Source organism: Schistocerca nitens, chromosome 11 (genome assembly GCF_023898315.1).
Source record: "Schistocerca nitens isolate TAMUIC-IGC-003100 chromosome 11, iqSchNite1.1, whole genome shotgun sequence".
Classification (NCBI taxonomy): domain Eukaryota; kingdom Metazoa; phylum Arthropoda; class Insecta; order Orthoptera; family Acrididae; genus Schistocerca; species Schistocerca nitens.
The window spans coordinates 53,792,263-53,815,335 of NC_064624.1; the positions used below are offsets into that span (position 1 = coordinate 53,792,263).

Sequence of the window (23,073 nt, forward strand, 5' to 3'; positions counted from 1 at the left end):
CTGACCCCACTGGGAATTGAACCCGGGACCCCATGCTCAGGAAGCGAGAACATGGCTGTGAGACCACAAGCTGCGGACAACTGATGAGGTAAAAGAGGTTTAAAAATAAAGTAACCAGAGGAAATTTAATGCAGATTAACATGAGTCACTGCTGATTTCATTTGGAATTTTTACATAAGAATTAAAATAATTCACTTTGAAGAGTTACAACATTTTTAAAATACAGTGCTTCAAGTTAATAGTCTACACCAATTTTTTAAATGTATCAAAAATGTATCAGTTACATATTTAATTCAACATTCTTAAGTTCAAGGTATTTTAGATTTACTTAAGAGAAATAATGAGTATGCATAATATTCCATCTTTTTAGTGTTCATCTTCTATCATAATAGCTCTGTAAGTGCCTTTTCTTTATTTTGGGCGCACTTTCACCTTTAGAAAGAAAGTGTTACAATTACCAATGATAAATTTATTTCACCATGTAAAAAAGAATTTTTTTTGTTCCTACTGAGTCAAGAATTAGTGCAAGCGCCAATACTTTTATTGAGTATCTAGTCTGGTTGTCCATCAGGTGGATAATGACTGTTCATAAATAAGAATCAATGTCACATCAACAAATGCAACAAAATATAAAAAAAAGGATTTTGCATACTGATGACTGAATGTGAATGACACAAACTTACAGATGGTTTCAACCTAACTGTATTTTTCGCACTGCAACTTACATGAAGCCTTGCACAAATAGAAATACTGTCTGAAAAGATGGAAATGGTTGTACGTTTTCCAGTACATTTTGCAGTGATCCATTTTGAAAATTTTTAATCTTCCCAACATCTGGTCACCTGCCATTCCTGAACAGCCTTTTCAAAGACATGAGTATAAATAGCCACAGCATCACACATCAGACACAGAGCAAGCTGGCATACTGAGTTCCAGCGATAGCAGCTGGTATATGAGCTACCCCATAGTATCAGGGTCCCATCATTTCACCTGCAGTTAAACCCTTTTCACATAACAGAAAAGTGATGCTTTTCAAGTTCCCAGTATGTGCACTATGTTGGACACGAGAGATTAAACTAGTGATGGTGTGCATGCTCCAGTGTTTTCTTCGTATCCGGTTAGCAACTTTTGAAGTTTTTGCATTGTGTTGGATATATACCTTTGTGTTGTATGGTACCTGGCAAATTTGGAGTGTTTTTTAACTCTTAGCTGTGATCATACGATTTTTTAGCGTCAATGATATTGTGGCGTACGCCAGTTTCCAGAAGTTAACAACTGAATCACTAAATATTGTGGTAACATTTGAACCATTTTTTTGGAAATGCTGTCATCACATGTTGCATAACAAGGTCCTTCAGATGTCACTGTCCACCTAATATGCCCAAAAGGTGTAATCATCTCGAAGGAACACTGAGAATGAGGGCACATGTGATACCACAGCACATGGTCACATAAGCTGAGTGCAGGGGATGTTCGTGATCAACATTTGGGAGACAAATCCATATAGGACAGCTCTGGGCATTCACACGCCCATGAGGAGTAAACTATGCCTTATCCATCCAAAGAATATTCCCCAGCCAAACGTCATTTATTTCCACACATGACAAAAAATGAGGAGCAAAGTCACAATGTTGTAGCCTATCTTGGGGCTTCTTTTGGAGCACATTTTCAGTCTTATGGAGATACTAATGTAGAATGTGCCACAAAATCTTTTGAACTGTTGACCATGGGGTGGGGAGAGAGAAAGTGAGCAAAAGGGAGGGGGAGGGGGAGAGGGACAGGGAGGTAGAGCTCCTCTGACAACTCTAGCACTTACTGCAGAATTTTAGGCGTCTGCAGCATGATTGGCTGTAGCTAAGAGCAATTCCCAACGCCACCCAATTCACCTCTTTCTTCAAATACCTTGATCACATTCTTCAACACATTTATTGACATCATGCCTCCTCTGTCATTTATTTCAGTGATATTCCTGCAATGTAGTGCTGCTATTGCTGATGTTCTGATAAAACAGCAGTACCACCAGCGCACAGAGTTTCTTCTCAACAGCTACTGCTTTCATACAGAAGACATAAACCCTAACTAAGTTGTATACCTGGGCAAGAAAACAATTCCCGGATTCCCTGTTAAAAACACACTTTCTAGGGTGAAAAAATTTTCCCAGCTCAAAGTATATTTTCCCATGTTAAAAGATAATACTGTTTTCCTCGGAACCGGCCACTGTGGTCGACAGGTTCTAGGCGCTTCAGTCTGGAACCGCGCTGATGCTTTAGTCATAGGTCCGAATCCTGCCTCAGGCATGGATGTGTGTGATGTTCTTAGGTTAGTTTGGTTTAAGTAGTTCTATGTATAGAGGACTGATGACCTCAGATGTTATGTCCCATAGTGCTTAGAGCCATTTCAACAATTTTTCCCTTGGAGCTGTAAACCTTATCAATCCTTTGAATGGTGATGGATTTATAAACCAGTGTAGAACTTTCTGGCACTTTAGGAATCTCAAGCTAGCTGAAAGATCTTTGATGCATGGAAACATGTGCACTACATATTTTCGTATCACGAAAGTATGAATACGAATTCCACCAATCACAACACGGTAGCTTACAAAGCACTGAAATCAAGATTGTGACATGCTTTTGTCGGTCAGGTATAGCTCATGACACATGATCTCGCCAGCCAATGACAGCAGATATTCAGAGCATAGGACATGTTGCACAGTCACCTAATAGCAACATGAATGTTAAGCCGCACAAACACACAAATAGGAAATGTTAATGGTTTAAATTAACATACACACGGTACAACCACAAGAAAAGCTAAGGTTTCACATATAATATTGACTCTCACAAATAATTTACTGTTTTTCCGAGTGTGTGGTTAGGTACAACACTAAGAGCACCAGCTTCAATTGCAGCAGCTGAATATTTCCCACAAGTATGTTCATAAGTTTCGCTGCTGTGCACCTGACACTTTGTGGGTTACATGGCTGAATCCATGTTCTGTAGAGTGCTTCCACTTTTCCCATAGTAAAGGCAGTTACATGTGACATTGCTGAAGAGCTTCGCACTTTTCCTTGAAAGACAACAATACTTTCTGCCAGCATTATGGCATAATCTGTGATCAATGAAAGAACTAAAATAAATATGACAGACTAACCTCGAAACTTGGACTTTTTTGCTAGTTACCTTTTTAAGATATATCAAACAATTGTGGCATAAAAATTTTAAGTCATGGCATAAATGGCTGGTCTTCTGGCCTCAAAATTTTTCTGCGTGGCTGGTCCTCAGTGTTAAATTTTGAAGGACAGTCTGATGCTTTGTAATTTAAGGAAGTCATGGATCATTCTCACAAGTAACATCACCTAGCGCAGAAGGAAATTTACTTTGAAAGTAATGCTTCTGAAACCAATATTCACAATATTTTCCCATGACCTGTTAGAAATGTAAGCAGTTGTGACGTCCACTCATCAAATAGAGTCCCAGGAATGAAACATATTGAAAGCAGTTTGTTGTTACAAAGCATTGTCGTCTTTAACATTGCCGTCGGCAGATGCTTGTGTGTGTAAAGTGTTTCGTTGTTCTAAATGGCGCTTTTTCTTTGCAACTAAACTTCTATTTTGGTGTTATTCTCTCGTTTATGTTTTATTGCTGCAGTATTATTCTGCAATGGCGAGCTAAAGCAAAAAATTTTTGTTGGAATATCAGTTTTTACTGATCAAAATAAAAAAAATTTAACTGAAAAATAAAATAATCAAGAATTCCTGAAATACTGAAAAATCCCATGGTTTTTCCTAAATCTCTCCCAGATGAAAAAATTCCTGGGTTTCGCGTCGATTTCCCAGTTGTTCAGGGGCGTATGCACCCTGTTAACCCCTTACACCAACAATCACTCCATAAAAGGAATCAACACGTCACCAAGACGCAAACAGCATGCTGATGTCAAAACAGCAAACATTTCACCTTCTGATTGCTTACGATATTTCCACCTGGTGTCAGAATGTGGAACTATATTTTTTTCAGCTTACTCCATGATAAATGAGCATATCTACTTCGTTTCAGCACCGTGTGATGTTTACAGACCACACTGCAGCACTTGGAACACTGTCAGTTTCATTATAACCAGCCGGTACAATACCAGTTAAGGGGTAAATATGTTTAGTTCACCATACCTCATTTTAATTTTTCTCCGAGTTTGTCCCTTGTATTGGCTTTTGCAGCTATGTTCTTGTACAGATAACGTTATTCAATCTGTGTTTACCTGTTTAAGAGGAAATTAATAATATAAATGCTTGTGTACTGTTTTCTTTTGGCATTATTTAATTTTAGTACTATTGGCATATCTTTGCCACTGATTCACAATATTTATTTCTGATACATACAGGGTGACAATTACTGAACTATATGAAATAAAATCGTCATAACTTCGGAACAGATTATATCTGGACGTTCGAACTGCATGGTTGGCTGCAGGATATGATGGGAATTAGTATGTGCATTGTTGTTTAGTTTAGCAATGAGCCCGCTTTCATTAGGATGGTTCGTCGATAAGCAAAGCTGATGCACTGGGGGACTGCAAATACACATCTCACTATCGAGAAATCTCTTCGCCCACCAGTGGATGGGTGTGTGGTATTGTGTGCAATGCCCAGTCATGGAACAGTCGGTGTTATATTCCTTGATGGCATGGAGACTACCAAATGGTACATGAAGGTTTTGGAAGACGATTCTATCCGCTTATCCAAAGTGAACCAAGATCTGGTTCATACAACACAGACCTCGACCCCACTGAAGCAGGAGTGTTTGATGTCCTGGAGAAGCACTTTGGGGACTGCATTATGGCTCTGGGGTACCCAGAGGCCACTGGTATGGGCCTCGATTGGCCATCACATTCTCCTAAACTGAACACATCTGACTCTTTTTTGTAGGGCTATATTAAAGAAAAGGTTTACAGCAATAATCCCAAAACCATTGTCAACCTGAAAACAGACACTGAGGAGCTCACCGACAACACTGATGTTCTGACACTTCAGTGGGTCATGCAGAATTTAGCTATTTGTCTGTGCTGCATCATCGCCAATGATGGCAGGCGTAACAAACATGTCATAACCTAAATCTGTATGTCTAGTTAAGTTTACATGTTGAATAATGTGTGTGAATGCCGTTGTTTTTAACTAGTTTATGATTTGTTTTCATGTAGATCAGTTTGAGAGAGAGCATTAGGGAATGATTGACAGGAACAGGGGAATAAATACAGTAGAAGCAGAATGGGTAGCTTTGAGAGATGAAATAGTGAAGGCAGCAAAGGATCAAATAGGTAAAAAGACGAGGGCTAGAAGACATCCTTGGGTAACAGAAGAGATACTGAATTTAATTGATTAAAGGAGAAAAGATAAAAATGCAGTAAATGAAGCAGGCAAAAATTAATACAAACGTCTCAAAAATGATATCGACAGGAAGTGCAAAATGGCTAAGCAAGGGTGGCTAGAGGACAAATGTAAGGATGTAGAAGCATATAACACCTGGAGTAAGAAAGATGCTGCTTACAGGAAAATTAAAGAGATCTTCGGAGAAAAGAGAACCACTTGTATGAATGTCAGGAGCTCAGATGTAAAACCAATTCTAAGCAACGAAGGGAAGGCAGAAAGGTGGAAGGAACATACAGAGAGTCTATACAAGGGCGTTGTAACTGACTGCAATATTATGGAAATGGAAGAGGGTGTAGATGAAGATGAAATGGCAGATGTGATACTGCATGAAGAATTTGAGAGATCACTGAAAGACGTTAAGTCGAAACAAGGCCCTGGAAGTGGACAACATTCCATTAGAACTATTGATAGCCTTCGGAGAGCCAACCCTGAGACACACGAAATACTCTCAGATTTCAAGAAGAATATAATAATTCCAATCCCAAAGACAGCAGGTATTGAAAGGTGTGTAAATTACCGAATTATCAAGTCAATAACTCACAGCTGCAAAATACTAACATGAATTCTTTACAGATAACTGGTAGAAGCCAACCTCTGGAAAATCATTTGGCTTCTGTAGAAATGTTGGAAAATGTGAGGCAATATTTACCCTATGACTTATCTTAGAAGATACATAAGGAAAGGCCAACCTACGTTTCTAGCGTTTGTAGACTTAGATAAAGCTTTTGACAATGTTGACTAGAATAATCTCTTTCAAATTCTGAAGGTAGCAGGGGTCAAATTCAAGTAGCGAAAGGTTATTTACAATTTGTGCAGAAACTAGATGGGGTCATTCCTTGTCAAATCAACACACTTTAAATAAAAATTTGACCTCACCCTCTTAGATTTTGCTGAAAGTTGGTATACTTATGCTGGATGCTGTAACTAAGAAAATAACAAATTTCAATATTTCACCTCAAACCATTCCTGAAATATGGTCATGTGAACTTTTCAAAAACTGGCCAAAAATAAGTCAAAATTGCCCTAGGAGCTGTCCTAACTGAGCTAGAGAGCTGAGAAAGGTGTCATTTTTGCAGAATTTTTCATGCTCTTTCCAGCGATATACAACAAAACATAGCTTCTAATTAATAACCTTTTTCAAAATACTAATTAATATTTTGATTTAATTTTTTCACAGGAAGTACATAATTGAAAATTTTCCAAATATTTCCATAACTTCTTCATAATGTTGTAAATCACATAGCAAAATATATATGTGGGATGATGATGGGTTCATTGTCAAAAAAATTATTCTGGACTCTTGTTAACTAACAGCCATAGTTTGACCAAACTGACCTTTAACAAACAGGAATTTCATTAAAATATATTGAAAGGTAAGTAAAAAAAACTACTAGAAGTATCAAAATATCACCTTCTTGAAACAAAACTGAACAACATTTTCTACAATTGATTGCTTATCTTTTAGTTTCTTACAGTTTAAACTGATAGTCTATTAATAGGCAAAACGAAATGTTGAGTGTGGGACCTATAGCTAAGATTTAAATAAGGTGTGAAAAACTTTTAAGTAGATTATTGATGTAATACTTCTGGTCCCACAGACTTACACAATACTTAAGTGTATCTATAAGAATTTCATGATTAACATAGTCACAAACCTTTGAGAGATAGCAGACAATCCTAATGGGTGATGTTCCAGTACTCAGACCATTTATTTTTCTGTTGAAGTGCCATTCTGATGATGAAATTGACTTTGTTAGTATTACATTTTTCAAATAGGTGAAGCTAGTCCTGAATACATTACTTTTTCAAGAGTTTTGGATGAAGATGCTGAGTGGTCGTTATCGGCATCCAACCGATGCAATGATCTGAAAACAGCATATTTCAGTCTATCCAGAAAAATGCCCTGTTCAAGTGAACTACTTCATGTGTGGGTACGAATCCTACTTATCTGTTGCCAACAAGCTTTTAGTACTATGTTGGAAATGCCATAAATCCCATGTGAGCTTTTGCTTTGAGTGCATTTATTATTTTCCTAATTTCAGTTGGAGAGGTGGGATGAAATTCATTTTTACCAACTTGCATAGGTACTGCCTTTTCAATATACTGCCTTGTAATTTCTAATGAACAGCTGGGTCCTATTTCCTCTATACCACTTTAAAAAATCATTATCAAATTATTTTCAAATTCTGACTTGTCACTAACTTTTCATTGAGTTTGACAGAGATAGAGTCTTCCTGCACTCTTAGTTTTCTTGTTTCCCTTTTAACAATGTAACAAGTTATTTTAATTTTGTTTCCAGAGGTAATAATATCAGACATAATGCCCATACTTCTAGACTTTTTAATAACTTTTCTTCATACAGTGCAACTGTTTCTGTTATGTTGGACTGTTTCTGGATCATTACTTCTTCTAGTGGTAACATACAGTTCCCTTTTCGGTTTACAACAAATATATCTCTTTTGTAGGCTACAGATTTTTTAGATGGTTTCTTATAATTATGTTTCCCCGTTTTCTTAGGGATACTATTTTCAAATATTTCCACAGAGTTATCATGAAAGAGGTTAAATTATAAACTAGCACAAGGTTCCACGTAAACCTCATCCCCCACACTGTTGCAAGCTTTCCCTAAAATTTCCAATTGTTAAGCTGAATGCACTATTGTGCAGGACTGTTTTGCAATACTTCTAGGGAGCTATGTCATATACTGTAACTAGCTGTGCATCGTGATCAGAAATACCATTGTTAACAGGAAAAGTTTTTATTTGATTGTATTTGTCTTCAGTCAATAAAAACATTTATCTGTGTGCTGCTTTCCTGCACTACCTTTGTAGCAAAATCAAAAACTGATGTCAAACTAAAACAACCAAGTAATACATCAAGGTCCTCCTTTCTATCAGCCTATTTCAGAAAATCGACATTGAATTCCCCATAAACATAATTTGCCTCTCTGAAAAAGATACCATAACAAAAAAAACAAGTTTTTTTCAGAAATAGCTTAAAATTTTCCAGTTGGGATCTATACACAGCTACAAATATAAAAGTACAATTATTTAGTTTCAGCGCACAGGCACATGCTTCTCTATGTTGCTCTACACAATTTTTTTTTTACTTTTTAAATTTTTCATACTGTATTAATTTTAACGTATGAAGTCTGTTCAAAAACTTCCAGAACTTTATCAACTAAGTTTTTCTATGCTTACATTTCACTTATTGTGCGCAGTCTCTTTCAAAGTAATCTCCTCCATAATTGATCCACCATTCTCTATGCAGTTTCAACTTCTGGAAGCAGTCTTCGTATGCCTCTTGCTGGACTGGGCACCGTGCTGTCTGTGAATATTCTTTAACCTCGTCTATCATTGCAAATCTTCGCCCTTTCAATGGTGTTCTCAGCTTTGGAGATAAAAAAAAAGTCTACATGAGCCAGACCTGAAAAGTGTGGAGGATGAGGCAGCATAGTGATTTCGTTTTTTTTTTTTTGCAACAGTCATGCACCAACATGGATGAATGTGTGGCTGCACTAACGTCATGCAAGAGCCATGTATTGTCTCACCACATTTCAGGCCGTTTCTTTCTTACATTTTCTTCCAAGTGTTGCAACACCTATTGTTAGAAACATCAATGCACAATTCGTCCCTGTGGCACAATTTCATCATGAACTAATCCTTCAAAGTCAAAGGAAACTATCAGCAGAGCTTTCACATCTGACCTGACCTGGTAAGCTTTATTTGGTCTTCGACAACCTTTCCCTAACGTCTCATCACGAGTTATAATTCTCTTAAACGTCATCTCATTCTCATTTGTACAATCCAAAAGCTCTTCACAGATTACGAGGTGAAGGTCTTGAATCGAATTGTGGGATGAATTTGACAGCAACATGATGAATTCCAAAATGTAGCATCAGGATTCCATAAAATTATCCACCAGAAATGTTACATTCTTCTGAAATTTCTGGGACTGTCATTCTGTGATTGGCATGCGCAATTTCGTTCGTGTTGCAGACAAGCATCGTTGTTAGATGTCAAAGGCCATCATGAATGAGGTTCGTCTGTAACATCCATCCGGCCACATGTAAACTATATGAAATATTCCTTACACCGAGTATGGCTTAAGCACTCACAATGATCCTGCATCATTTGGTGTGTCTCTGTAAAGATTTCCTCGAGTTTCGTGCAGCATTTAATGCAGAATAATTGACCCTCTAACACTGTCATTTCGAAATTCGCAAACTGTGCCACACATTCTACTCAATACAGCACTATAAAAAAACTAACGGACACACAACTATAAAACTTCCGGCAAACACACATTAAAAACAAGTGTGTGCAGGGATGCCAACTGAACTCCGCTCCAAGACACCATTGACGTGAAATTACGAATGTTCTGGAATTTTTTGAACAGACTTTGTATATGGCAGCTCCTCCTCTTTCCATAATGTGTAGACTTACATATGCTGAAGGCTTATACTCACCAACATTTTCCTTTTTCACATCTTTGATATGATGTTTGCACAGGTGTAGTACATTTTTCCACCCTCAGTTCTAAATCTTCTAGATGCATAAGCAGCTCATCTATTTTAATTTTTTTACTCCCCTGACGGTATGATGTGATAGACTAACACTATTTTTCACTGTACTTTTATGAGAATATCTGTAGTACCCATCTGTCTGAGATTCTCATTAAGCTTAATTTCATTCAATGTTGAATCATTGGACACTGATCTTAGCCTAAAAAAAAGAGGTACAGTCTTGAGTTTCAGTACTCCCTTAAAGATTTTTCTATTTTCATGACCAATTTACTCTGCTCTTTCCTACTGAGATGAAGGCCATGCCTCGTGCGGTCCCGCCTATCAATAGTAACAGTAACCAAATTCATGCCTGACAAAGTAGCTCCCCAAAGCAGCTGGTCTAGCTCAATATTGACCTTCCTTACAAAGCTGTTAGATTGGTGCAAACTTAACACCACGACAGCAGGAAACGAGCCCACATGTGTACTGTTCATTGCAGATGCTATTTTTAGCAGGCCATACTCAATGTTGTACACCTGATCTATATCAATGGTGTTTCCTGTTCTACCCATTACCACATCATCCTTCTTTGTTAAGCCTTTGCACAATGTTTCTACATCCTGTATCATTTGGCTAGGACATGCTCTGGGCTTGCAAAAACTTGTGACAGGAAACAAGACTGCTTCTTTGCAGAAAATTTGTGCTTCTCTACATTAGGGAGCAACAAGTGATGGTTGGGAGGGTTATGACAGTTTTCACAACCTTCATTTTCCCTCAATTTTTTGAATGGCAAAGAGAAATCTTTGGCCTATTCTGGATTGGTCCATGGCTCTGAGATACTACTTTTGCCATAGCACGTCATGTATTAATGCTGTGCTCCATTCATGCTGCTGTTGCCACAGCTTTGCATCTTTTTTTATACTGACTATCCAACATTCACTTGTGCATGCTAGACGGAAGCATATGTTTGCTAAGACAGAACTGATTTTCATTGGTTAGTATTGCAATTTTTATTTCCAACTTAAAATGACTCGGTTCGAAAACACACAGAGCCAGCAAGCAGTGTTATGTACAAGGTAAACGAATTTCTTCGTGACCTTAAAGACAATGCCAAATGGGACAAAATATTATCAGCACTGGAGACTTCAGCACCATAGGCATATGGTGTTCTGACCACAAACTGTACCGAAATATTTGCAGACGTGCAGTCGATGGAAACCTGTGTCCAAGATATGGACTTTCAGTCTCAAATCAAAGACATTAGTAGAAAAACTGTCACTGATTTAGAAGATTACCACAAAGACATTCTTCATTGTACTATGTTGTAATTTTATGACATGGTAAAATGTAGAAGATGTTTTAAATTATAAGATAGCTTTCACAAGGGCCATCAACAGAGAGGGACAATTCTGAAACATTTGGGATATATGTACAGCAAATGCAGTGATGAAAGATGCACTCCAATGCAGGATCCGTTACTGCAGAACTATATCTACTTCTCTGAGAAAAATGCACAGCATCGGGAAAGGAAGTAATCATTGCCCTATTATTTGTTTCAAAGAGATGTGGCTCATTCAGAATCATGCAATAAACCAAACGTGACAGGGTTAGAAAGGCAATGGCTCATTCAAAATCATGCAATAAACCGAATGTGACAGGGTTAGAAAGGCAATGATGGGTTGAAAGCACTATTTAGCAAAGGAAAGTCACTCGCTGTGTCATGCAGGATGATCTGGATATGGTTTTACCAAATGCTTTTATTTACACCCCAAAAATCCAATGATTATCATGAAGAACACAACAGTGATATATTTGAATGCTTGTTTTTATCTTTATTGTCTATTCAAAGAGCGCTGTCTGATTATCATGCATAATGCCAGTTATAATTTAAGAATAAAGGAGGTATTGTCTAGTTCGAGAACAAGGGAGAAATTCCACACTAGCTGGGAAAGTAACTCTATTTAATGCTGCTATACCAAAGTGGAGATAGTGGACGATGTCAGGTGTCTTTACCATCTTTATAATCGATAGGAGCTTGACAGCTTAGCAGCAGAAATGGACCACAAGGTTGTGAGACTGTCCCCTTACCACTGCCAATACAACTCCTAACAAAACGTGTATGCCCTAGTAAATGTTAACGGCGTTTCCAGGAGCTGTACATACAGAATCAACAATGTGCAGAATTTACTTGAGAAAGAAACTGATATCATGATGGAAGACTGGATTAAATGTGTATGCCACACTGAAAATCTGCAAGAAAATGACGTTCTGAAGGAAGCTCTCTGAGAAAAGTTTCTAGAAAGCATTGCATTTGCTTCAAATGCCTCTACAGATAGGTTTCGAAACAGGACAATTAAAGAGAACTAAATTGCGTAAAGTGTTCTTCTGTCTCCAGTTCCTTTCCTTCACAAAGATTTAGATGCTCCTTTACCTGTCATTTCCCCTTTACTCTTGCCTCGCAAAAATTTATAAGTATGAGGCAGGACAGCCTCTGCCTCTGCTGGTATGTTTGTTGGTGTAACTTGTGGCGAGAATAATATCCACAATTTGTGCTTTGTGCTGAGATTAAGACTAATATGTTTCAATGGGCATATAACCTAAACTGAGAAAGCTTCGGAATTAAACATATTAACAGTAATGTATTTATCTGTATTATACCTTCTAAAACACACAAGAATATGTTATGAAAAGGTTGTTATTTCACTATAGTACCTTCTAGCATGTTCTTGTCTGAAGTAAATCATTACCTGCTTCTGATTCTAGTATCATTCTCGTAACATGCTATCTGCCAGTTTTCGGTATTACAGCTTTCAAATGAGCGCCATGTAATGCTTAGAGCATCATGTGTCAGACAGCACTGTCTGATTTGTTTTGTTTCAGGGAGCAAAAAAGAACTGGGGTCATACATGCCCAAGTCAAAACTATAGCAAACAAACACATAGCCAAGGGAAACGACTATATGTCAGTCCCAATGGACAATAGGAGATAGTTGAAAAAAGGCAAATGGAAAAAGGGCTACAAAACAGCATACAAAAATGGAGGGCGAAAATTAAAAATTAAATGGCCTCTGTCATATTGTTTTGGCAGACAAAAAGTAAACCATGGTCGACCACCCGTGCATCATTTGCTAAAATGGCTGTACAGCACACAGAGACTATGGAGGGTGCCGAGTGCATGTGATCAGAGCTCACAATTGGGAAGTCTGTGTAGCCAGATGTACTCTGTGGCCTGATACAAGGCGAAAAGCTCAGCTGTTAATACTGAGGAATGTGCCAGAAGCCTATATCGAACGATATTGAAAGACAAGGGTGCTAATGACAATGGCACACCCGACGCCACGGTCAGTCTGAGAGCCATCAGTGCCTACAAAGGTACTAGCGCGAAGTTCCATGCAAAGTTTGTGAAACTGAAGATGATAGACCGAGGCTGGAGTAGTGTCCTTACAAAGCAAATGAAAGGCAAGGTTAACATGGGCCACTCCACGAAGCCAAAGTGATGAAGGTTTCACACAAACTTGGAAAGGTGCAGGTGGCGTGAAGTTAAGCCACCATAGCAAGTAGCGAAAGAGACCTCGTAACGCCGGAAATGCATATCCTCCTATTTCCATCCTTTGTACTATAAATTTTTTTCCTTATTTTGTTACCTGAACATATGACATTTCTGTGTCTTTATATATTGTAATTGTTTTACAATTTGTATATATGTATATTTATGCAATTATGTCGATGTATAATTAGTTTGTTTTGTAACTATTATTTGTATTTTTTCGCTGGGTCTTGCCTAGGAAAAAGTATGCTATCAAACGATTACTTCGATAGGTCGTGTGGAGAACCAAAGTGTTTAGGATCTTTGGTAGAGTTAACTCTGCCGCATGGAGCACGGGCAGAGAGAGTCTGGCTGGAGTAGGGCGGTGGAGCAGATGTGTTGTGTGACGCTTCCGCGAGTTGCCGAGCTTTCGGGGTTTGGCAGCATATAATTGTGCTCGACTTGCTACGATAGTTTCTGACACGATGTCGCGGACGGGAAGCATTATCTGGTGCACATCAAGAGCCAATTTCACCTGGTGACCGTGTCGAGAAGAAGGCGCGCCAACATCCAGCTTCTGCAACAGCGATGGCCGACAAAGAGTGACTGTCGCCACCTCCTCGATTGACGACTTCAAACCTTCAATCAACCAACAAGGAAGACTGGAAGCACGTAAAGTTTTAGAACTGTATGGCAGTCCATTGTTCCATTTCCCTCACAAACTTACAGCAACTTAGCATGAACCTTTGTTACTCATTGTCCCAATTGCATTACCAAGCAGGGTCCCTTCCTTTTCCGGAATGAACCCGAGTGACATTCAAATTCAAACGCCAGCATTAAAGTAATATCATTCGATTTCACTGCTTTAATTTCAAAGTTCAGTTAAGGTATTCATAGCTGGCTACAATATTTAGATTACACAAGCACAAATTAAGAGTGCGAGTTTTGTTACCATATTTTAGCTTACCTGTGACTGCAGCTCAGCTTGGTACATACTAAATTTTACTATTGTTAAATGTTCAGAATCATTAAATTCAAGTTCAAAGTTTAATCTCTTGTTTCTAAATTGCGTAAATTCAAGTAGCTTTTGAAATGATTGGTGAGGTAGCCCAAGACTAACCTTATTTTACTGAATTTCGTAGTGCCGCAGAAACAAAGCTCACTATTAATTTCAGTCATTAAATTAACTTTCAATTTTCCGGTTTTATTAATTCTTTTGCTAAATTAAGTCAGAGTGTAGCGAAATTTATTACTTCTGACGAACATTCAGTTTTGACACAACATGTGTCAACCTTCAGTTGCCACGCAAAAAGTGCTAATTATATGCACATTAATCTTTCATTTTCAGTTATTATAGTAGTTGTCGATAGGACTGGCAACCGTAATTTTCCCCAAATCTCAAATATCTAATTAACGCCAATTATTTGTTAACGTAATGACCGCACATTTACTTTCTTTATTAATGTTACTCTTTTCTCAAAATTAATTTACACAAATTTCATTTGCATTTTTCCTTTCATTTAGATGTAACCCTTTCCTCCCTCTTTACCGACGAATTAACTTCAGTGACGATTGCTTTTCCCAAATTTCCATTAGGTGCACATGGTTTAATTTTTCACTGTCATTAAGGTCGATAAGTGAGGGGAAGTTAGACGTGGTGACCGTGACAGGAGAATCTTCGGATTTGAGGTTGTTCTGGACACGAATTTTGCATTGTGTAAATCTCGTAACAAAATACTGGTTACGAACAAGTAGTTTCATCAGCGAGAATAAGTAGTGGGAGGAATCCTAATTAGATTTGACATTTGGCATTAATATTGAAAATTATTAAAATGAGTGAAGGCAACAATTACCAAAATTTGGTAGACTTGGATACAGAACAATTGGTTGCACAGTGAGAAACGTGCACCGCGGAACCCATTGTTCAGGGGCAGGCGGCTAGCATGAAAGATTCGACCGCCGAAACGCAACAAAGAGCAGAAATGGAATTCCAAACTTTAGAAAATGTTTCGGAATCGGAAGTGAAAATCAAATCTGAACCCCTTGATGACGAATACGGGGGGACAATTAAAGAAGCACCCGCTACGGAAGTAAAACCACTGGTTTCCGGGAATTTAACTGATTTATTGAATGTTTTGATTAACGAAATCAAGGCTCAGTCTAGCAAGATAGAAACTCAATCGGCAGAAATTAAAGCTCAGTCTGCAAAGGAAGAAGCCCAGTCTGAAAAAATTGACAGGAAGCTAGACAATCAGAACAAAGCTATTAATGTTGTTAACAACAATGTTGGAGTTGTTAACACAAAAATTGATAAAATCAAAGAAGATATTGTTATAATTAATACCGAAATCGGTAATCTTAAACAGGAAATGATAGGCGTTCAGGCGGAATTTGCGAGCATAAATACTCGTTTTGATTCCGAAATTAGCAGAATCGAGAAAAGTGTAGAAGAAGCAGTTGCTCCGATCATCGAGAATAAGGTGACGGAACAAATTCAATTAGTGAAAAAAGAGGATCAACAGAAGGTGGAAACTTTCAAGGCTTTAGTGTCCAAAGTAGATACTAAAGTGAGGAAGCAGGCTAATACCTGCGAAGAGAAAAAAGGGGGAAGTGGAAACGCTTGCGACAACCACTTGCCAAGTAATTACGTGAGTGTTGGAATTAGAAAAGAAACTTGACGAAAAACAGAGCTATGTGCCAATCTGTGCACATAGTTCGGAATTGTTGACGAAAGAGGAGCGGTTCGACCCCTTGAAAAAAGGCAGTATACACGTGACGGATTTCATTAAAAATTGTGAAAGAGTTTTACCCAGAACATGGACTAATGAGAGAAAAATTAATGCGGTTATTGACGTGTTGGCTGGTGATGCCAAGCGTTGGGGCTTAAACCTCAACATTACGAACCTGACTTTTGACGAGTTTAAAATTTTGTTTCTGGCTGAATACTGGTCAGAGCAAAAACAACAAAGTGTCTGGCGCGAAATTGTCGTATCGAGGCCTTTCGATGCGATTTCGCGTGGCTCGATGAAGCAGTTTTGTGAGGGCTGGATCCGCAAGTTGGACTATTTGCGTGATCTCCGCACGGGATCTGAAATAGTCTGGGAACTCTACAAGAAGCTTCCAGATGATACAAAATTACAAGACAATCAATGATTTCCTGGAAAGAGTTGAGGACGCGGACAATTGGCGTAATAATCGCGACAGTGGTAGATGCCGTGGTAACAACAATGGGTACCACAACAACGATAACCATGGGAATAATGCATACCACAACCATGGCAGCAATAACAATAATGGTTCGGACCGTAATAACAATTCGTACAATGCAAATAATAACAGGAATGACGGAAACCAGTATCATACTAACGTGATACGGGCTTCACAGAATAGTAATAACGCCAGAGGGTGTGATAAGCCGCCTCAGCAGCATCCGGGGAGCAGATCTGCTGGGGACGAGACAGGGAAACCATTAGCTGCGCCGGAGAAATTTTGGCGGCCCAATAACAGGAGAAAACCCAGGTGTCGTCGTTATGAAAATTCCGTATGGATTAATCAATGGCGGGAGTGTGTGTCAGTGTTAAGAGAAAGGAGTGCGCCCACAAGTAGTAGATCAGCTGTAGACACGGCAGTAGAAAATACATTCACTGCCAGTGAGAACAATTTAAATGTGTGTTTGATATTTGTCAATAAATCATGTCTTCAAGGTAATTCATAATGTTCAAACAGATTACATTTTCCAAAATCCTACTGGAAAGCGACGTTAGTGGAATGGGTCAGTATTTCAACGGATTACTCCCATTTCCTTTCTTGGGTGCTGGTGTGATTTGTGCAACTTTCCAGTCTTTGGGTATGAATCGTTCTACAGTTGAAGAATTGTAAATGGCTGCTAAGTATGGAGCTATTGCAATCAGCATATTCTGAAAGGAATCTGAATGGTGTACAGTCTGGACCAGAGACACTGCGTTTCTTAAGTGTGCACCTCTACATTTAGGATATACACTTCTAAATTACTAGTGCAGGCAGTTATTCTTGATTAGAATCCTGGAATACTTACTTTGCATTTTTTGTGAAGGAATTTAGGAAAACCATCTTCAATAACTCTGCTTTAATAGTACTGTCGTCAATAACATTGCTATTGTTATCGGGCAGTGAAGGTATTAATGCATCTTCTCAATGGTATACTTTACACACAACCAGAATTTCTTTGGGTTTTCTACCAGATTTTGAGACAGTGTGTCGTTCTGGAATCCATTAAAAGCATCTCTCATTGAAGTTTGCGCTTAATTTCGAGCTTCTGTAAACCTTCCCCAATCTTGTGGATTTTGCATTCTTTTAAATTTGGCATGTGTTTTTCATTGCTTCTGCAACAGTGTTCTGACCAGTTTTGTATACCATGGAGGATCAATAGCACCTCTTTTTAATTGACACATGTCTTTCAGTTACCCTTGATATTATTTCTTTGACTTTAAACAACATATGATCTACATTTAGAAAGACTTACATGAAGGAGTGGAGACTGTATCTTAGCAAGATGTCAAGCGATTTTTTATATGTTTTTTTAAAGTGCATTGTTGCATTTATTTTGCAGAGTTTGGATGTTACAGTATTCAGTCTTGTGGACTCTTGACAGCACAGCAATCTTGTGGTCACTAATCTCTCTGTCTGTTATTATGCTCTCTGTTTGGTCAAGATTATCGAGACATCAAATACGTTTTTGCTACCATTTACTTTGAGTCGGAATCTGAACTCACTGCTCAAAATAATTTTCTGGGACAGCATCCAGTACAGTTTCAGACGATGTTTTATGCCTACCACTGACATTAAACATGTATTTTCCCTAATATATAAAGGATAGATTGAAGTCCCCACCAACTATAATAATATGAGTGGCATACCTATTTGAAATGACAAAGTTTTTCTTGAACTGTTTAACAACCATATCATCCGAATCAGAGCATCGGTAAAAGGAACTGATTATTAATTTATTCTGGTTGTCAGGTCCAACCTCTACCCATACTAAGTCGCAGGAAGTATCTACTTAAATTTCACTACAAGGTAAAGCACTTCTAACAGCAACGAACACTACACCATGAACTGTATTTCATCTATACTCTGAGAACATGGTTAGGTCTTCTGAAAAAGTTTCACCTGAACTATTTAGCAGAACCCATAAACCCACCACCTTTGGTGCTAATCAAGGAATCTGCAATCTACACAGCTGCAAAACTGTCTGGGACTCTACTTCAGACCTTCATTCCACTCAATACTGAAGGACCATTGTCCGTTCTGCCCATGATGCTGCATATGGTGAGATCCACCTTCATCTCTGCAAGAATGAGTGGGACACTCTACTATTTCTGGCAGTCACCTGAAACCAGAGAGAATCTCTTCTGATTCAATGTGGCACATATGGTTAGCACCAACATGAGCCACCACCTGCAGCTGGCTACACCATGCTCTTCATGGCATCCAGAAGCACCCATTCCTCATCTGTGAAGACCCCTCCCATTAACCACACAGAATGCACATTGGATTCTTTCCTGTCCTATGCAGTCATATCTCTAAGGGGTATTATTACACAAGTAACATTGGAGCTCCCAATTACCAGTTAAAACTACCCTCTGTGAATGCCCAGTCTTGCATGCAGGGACACTTCCTCTGGAACATTGCAAGTGACTTCATCTGGCTCATGGAATTTGTCAGCCCTAGACAGCACCCAAAAACCTGTTCCTCAGATGAATGGTCAGGTTCTCCAACTGGCCCCTCAGAAAGTTGTTCACTGCCACTCACAAACTGGAATAACTTTTCAATCAACAATAAGTGAGGGATCAATCTCAGTGTCAACAGTACCCAAGGTGTCTGCAGCAGTGGACAAATTGGTGGAAAACACTACCTGGAGCCACAAGTGAAGAATCACCAACTTGGTTCACATCTGAACACAGCAATTATTATTTCTGTCCATACCAGAGCTGGCATGGTAAATACACAGACACACACACAATATAGTAGTTGAAGGTAAGGAACATTGACAAAATTTAAAGTATGTTGCTTATTATGAAAACATGTCAGCTCATAGTACTCTGATGTGCTACTGCTGTTGCTATGAGAGTTACCGCTTGACTGGAGAATGTAACTACTACAAGTGGCTCTTGGAACAAAAAAAAATGTGTAGCACAATGCAAACAGTGTTTCTATGCACTAAACAGTGAATAAAGTGTAGAAATGTACCCAATAAATACACAAATGTGCACAATGAGGTTAGAAGCTAAATAATGTTATTACTGTTCAAATTGTAATTATAATAGTAGATGTTATGAAAATATATTTACAGCAACTGATGAATAGTTCACTCACTTGTGAAAAAAATCATCAATTGGTAAAGATGTCAAGCCATATATCAATGATCCCTGCTGGGAGGCAGTTCCAGTATTAATGATGATGCTCATCAACAGAGGAAAAAAGGAAATAAACTTAATTAACACTGTGTGGTTTCCCTTTCCTTGCAGGAAAGGTGAAGTCACTGCAGCAGCAGGAATCTGGTGTCAACATGATCGTGTTCAAACAAATCTATTAATTGAATACCAGTGGGTGTAAGCATGTAAGTGTAATATCAAATAGGGAGTTCTACTACATGGCACTATTTGAAAACCATTAATTTAGTGACAACAAGATAATATTATCCTCAGATGAATGACATTGACCATGCAAAGTGTCAATGCAGATGTCAGCCTTGTTCCACAGAAAAGTTTGCTCTCCCACAATGTTACCAGGTGACCATATCTTCTCTGTAGGGGACTTAGCTGGTACAGTTAAAATATTTAACAATGGAGAGAGTTCTGATCTACATGAGCAGACTTTTGAAGAGTTTAATGAAATGCAGTACAGAATGAGCTAAAGTGTTGGCAAATGTGGCAGTCACATATCCACTGAAATTATGACACACTGTGCAGTAATCTACTGTCGATAGCTCACTGAACTCTCCACAATCTGGAAACCACTGTAGCTCAACACCATGATGTGTTCTGTGCACTGATGGAAGTGGAAGTGTATGATTCAACATTACCAGATGTGGGCACTGAATTATGATCTTCTTAAGTTTGTTTATATACCCAGCTATAAGTAACAGTTAATAAAACACCCTCAACTTCAATGTAAATGAACAGTTACCACCATAACCAAGAGAGCGAAAGTCTCACCACAATTGTCTTGTAAGTGACTGTTCCTGCAATGATTGTGGAAACCAGAAGAACAAGAAGAATGAGTGATTACTTCCTGATATTACAAGTGCTTTGGTTATTTTGGCTTCATGCTGGGGGAAAATAGTCCAGTTTTCACACTGTTGAGATATCCTGAGAGAGTCCACTTCGTACATGTGTACCTTCTTTCGAAAATTTTGTCAGTCAGAATATCAGCTACTGCAAGATATTTCGCATGGAATTAAAGGAGTAACATACCAGACAGTCGGCAAAAGCAGTGATATTCTAACATTTTAAAAGTATAGCCAAACAGCATATTCATATTTACCATCTCAGTGGAAAATCAGAATATCAGCAAATATTTCAGCTTTGCCCACCATATGCAAGTCAATATATTTTATTTCAGTGAGATTCAGGATCCCACAGCATATGGCCTAGGACATCAGAAACCTTATTATCACTTTCAAACAGGGCAACCTGAATTTAAAGCATATTTACCAAGCACATGTAGGAACTGACATGTTACTCAATGAATTTGTTAGATGTGAGGATTGCTGAAGCAACTAACAGTATGGCTTACTGGTTAATGATAAAACTAGCAAATTGAATGAGGGTCAATAGAAATGAAACTTCAACAAGATTCTTCAAAAACGCAATGTACCAAAAGTTAACTGTATCAGTATATTGAACACTACATAAAAATTTGCACATATGTTACATATTCAGAGGACGCAAAACATGCGCATTTATTAATGTTGAGGTGTTGAATTCTTGAATGCAGCAATGTGAACTGTGTGTCAACGAGAAAATTGAAGAAGCAATGTAAAACTAACATGTGTGTGGAACATCACTGGGATAGCTAAGGCACTTCACTCCCATCACCACCAGTAGTCTCAAGGCACATCTTATTTGTAAACTGTCTCAAAAATGGCTTAGTATACAGCAGCATATTGCCAAAAATGTGTAATGTTATTAAGATGTGGAAGGCTATTTGACAGAAGTTACTTTTGTTAAAGTTAGAGCTATTGTATTGAGACCAACATCACTTGGAAAAATTTAAACCGGTACCTGACAGGCTGAAAGAGCTGTCATGCACTATGAATAGGAGCAGAAATGAAGGAGAATGAGGAGGAGGAGGAGGAGGAGGAGGAGGAGGAGGAGGAGGAGGAGGAATCAAGGGTATTACTTACAGTAATACTGAGTTAAGACAGAACATATGGGTCATCATGACAAAACCATATTTGTTAGGTAAGCACTCAATATGTTTAACTGAGAATCCAATAACAATTGGGAGTAAGAAATCTGAAAGACTGCCTGCGCTATTACAGTTAATGTTCTTGAAAATGTCGAACGTCAAAAATATACACTGAAAACATAAAAACATATGGTCAAATATTATGAATGACCAATGAACTTAAGACCTCAAAAGTACAAAAATGTCTTGGAGTGATAAATACAAGATTGTAACTAAACCAGCATTAGCAGCACCACATAGCACAGATAAAAGGGTTGAAGTTCTACATAAAAAACTGAACAATCTACCTCTACAGTATATATATTATGATAACTGACTGAAATCATAGATCAATTACAACTGCTTATGGCTTCAGCCAGTCACATGAACAAAATATTATCAACCATATCTGAGCTTCCCCCCCATGAACCATGGACCTTGCCGTTGGTGGGGAGGCTTGCGTGCCTCAGCGATACAGATGGCCGTACCGTAGGTGCAACCACAACGGAGGGGTATCTGTTGAGAGGCCAGACAAACATGTGGTTCCTGAGGAGGGGCAGCAGCCTTTTCAGTAGTTGCAGGGGCAACAGTCTGGATGATTGACTGATCTGGTCTTGTAACATTAACCAAAACGGCCTTGCTGTGCTGGTACTGCGAACGGCTGAAAGCAACGGGAAAATACAGCCGTAATTTTTCCCGAGGACATGCAGCTTTACTGTATGATTAAATGATGATGGCGTCCTCTCGGGTAAAATATTCCGGAGGTAAAATAGTCCCCCATTCGGATCTCCGGGCGGGGACTACTCAAGAGGACGTCGTTATCAGGAGAAAGAAAACTGGCATTCTACGGATCGGAGCGTGGAATGTCAGATCACTTAATCGGGCAGGTAGGTTAGAAAATTTAAAAAGGGAAATGGATAGGTTAAAGTTAGATATAGTGGGAATTAGTGAAGTTCGGTGGCAGGAGGAACAAGACTTTTGGTCAGGTGATTACAGGGTTATAAATACATAATCAAATAGGGGTAATGCAGGAGTAGGTTTAATAATGAATAAAAAAATAGGAGTGCGGGTTAGCTACTACAAACACCATAGTGAACGCATTATTGTGGCCAAGATAGACACAAAGCCCATGCCTACTACAGTAGTACAAGTTTATATGCCAACTAGCTCTGCAGATGATGAAGAAATAGATGAA

The 23,073-nt window shown here is 38.5% G+C and overlaps 1 protein-coding gene across 6 annotated transcripts in view; it reads right to left on the minus strand.

Moving 5' to 3' along the window:
• Window positions 1-23,073, minus strand: part of LOC126213228 (zinc finger protein 99-like) — a 112,472-nt gene that overhangs the window by 3,590 nt on the left and 85,809 nt on the right. The window lies entirely within an intron of this gene.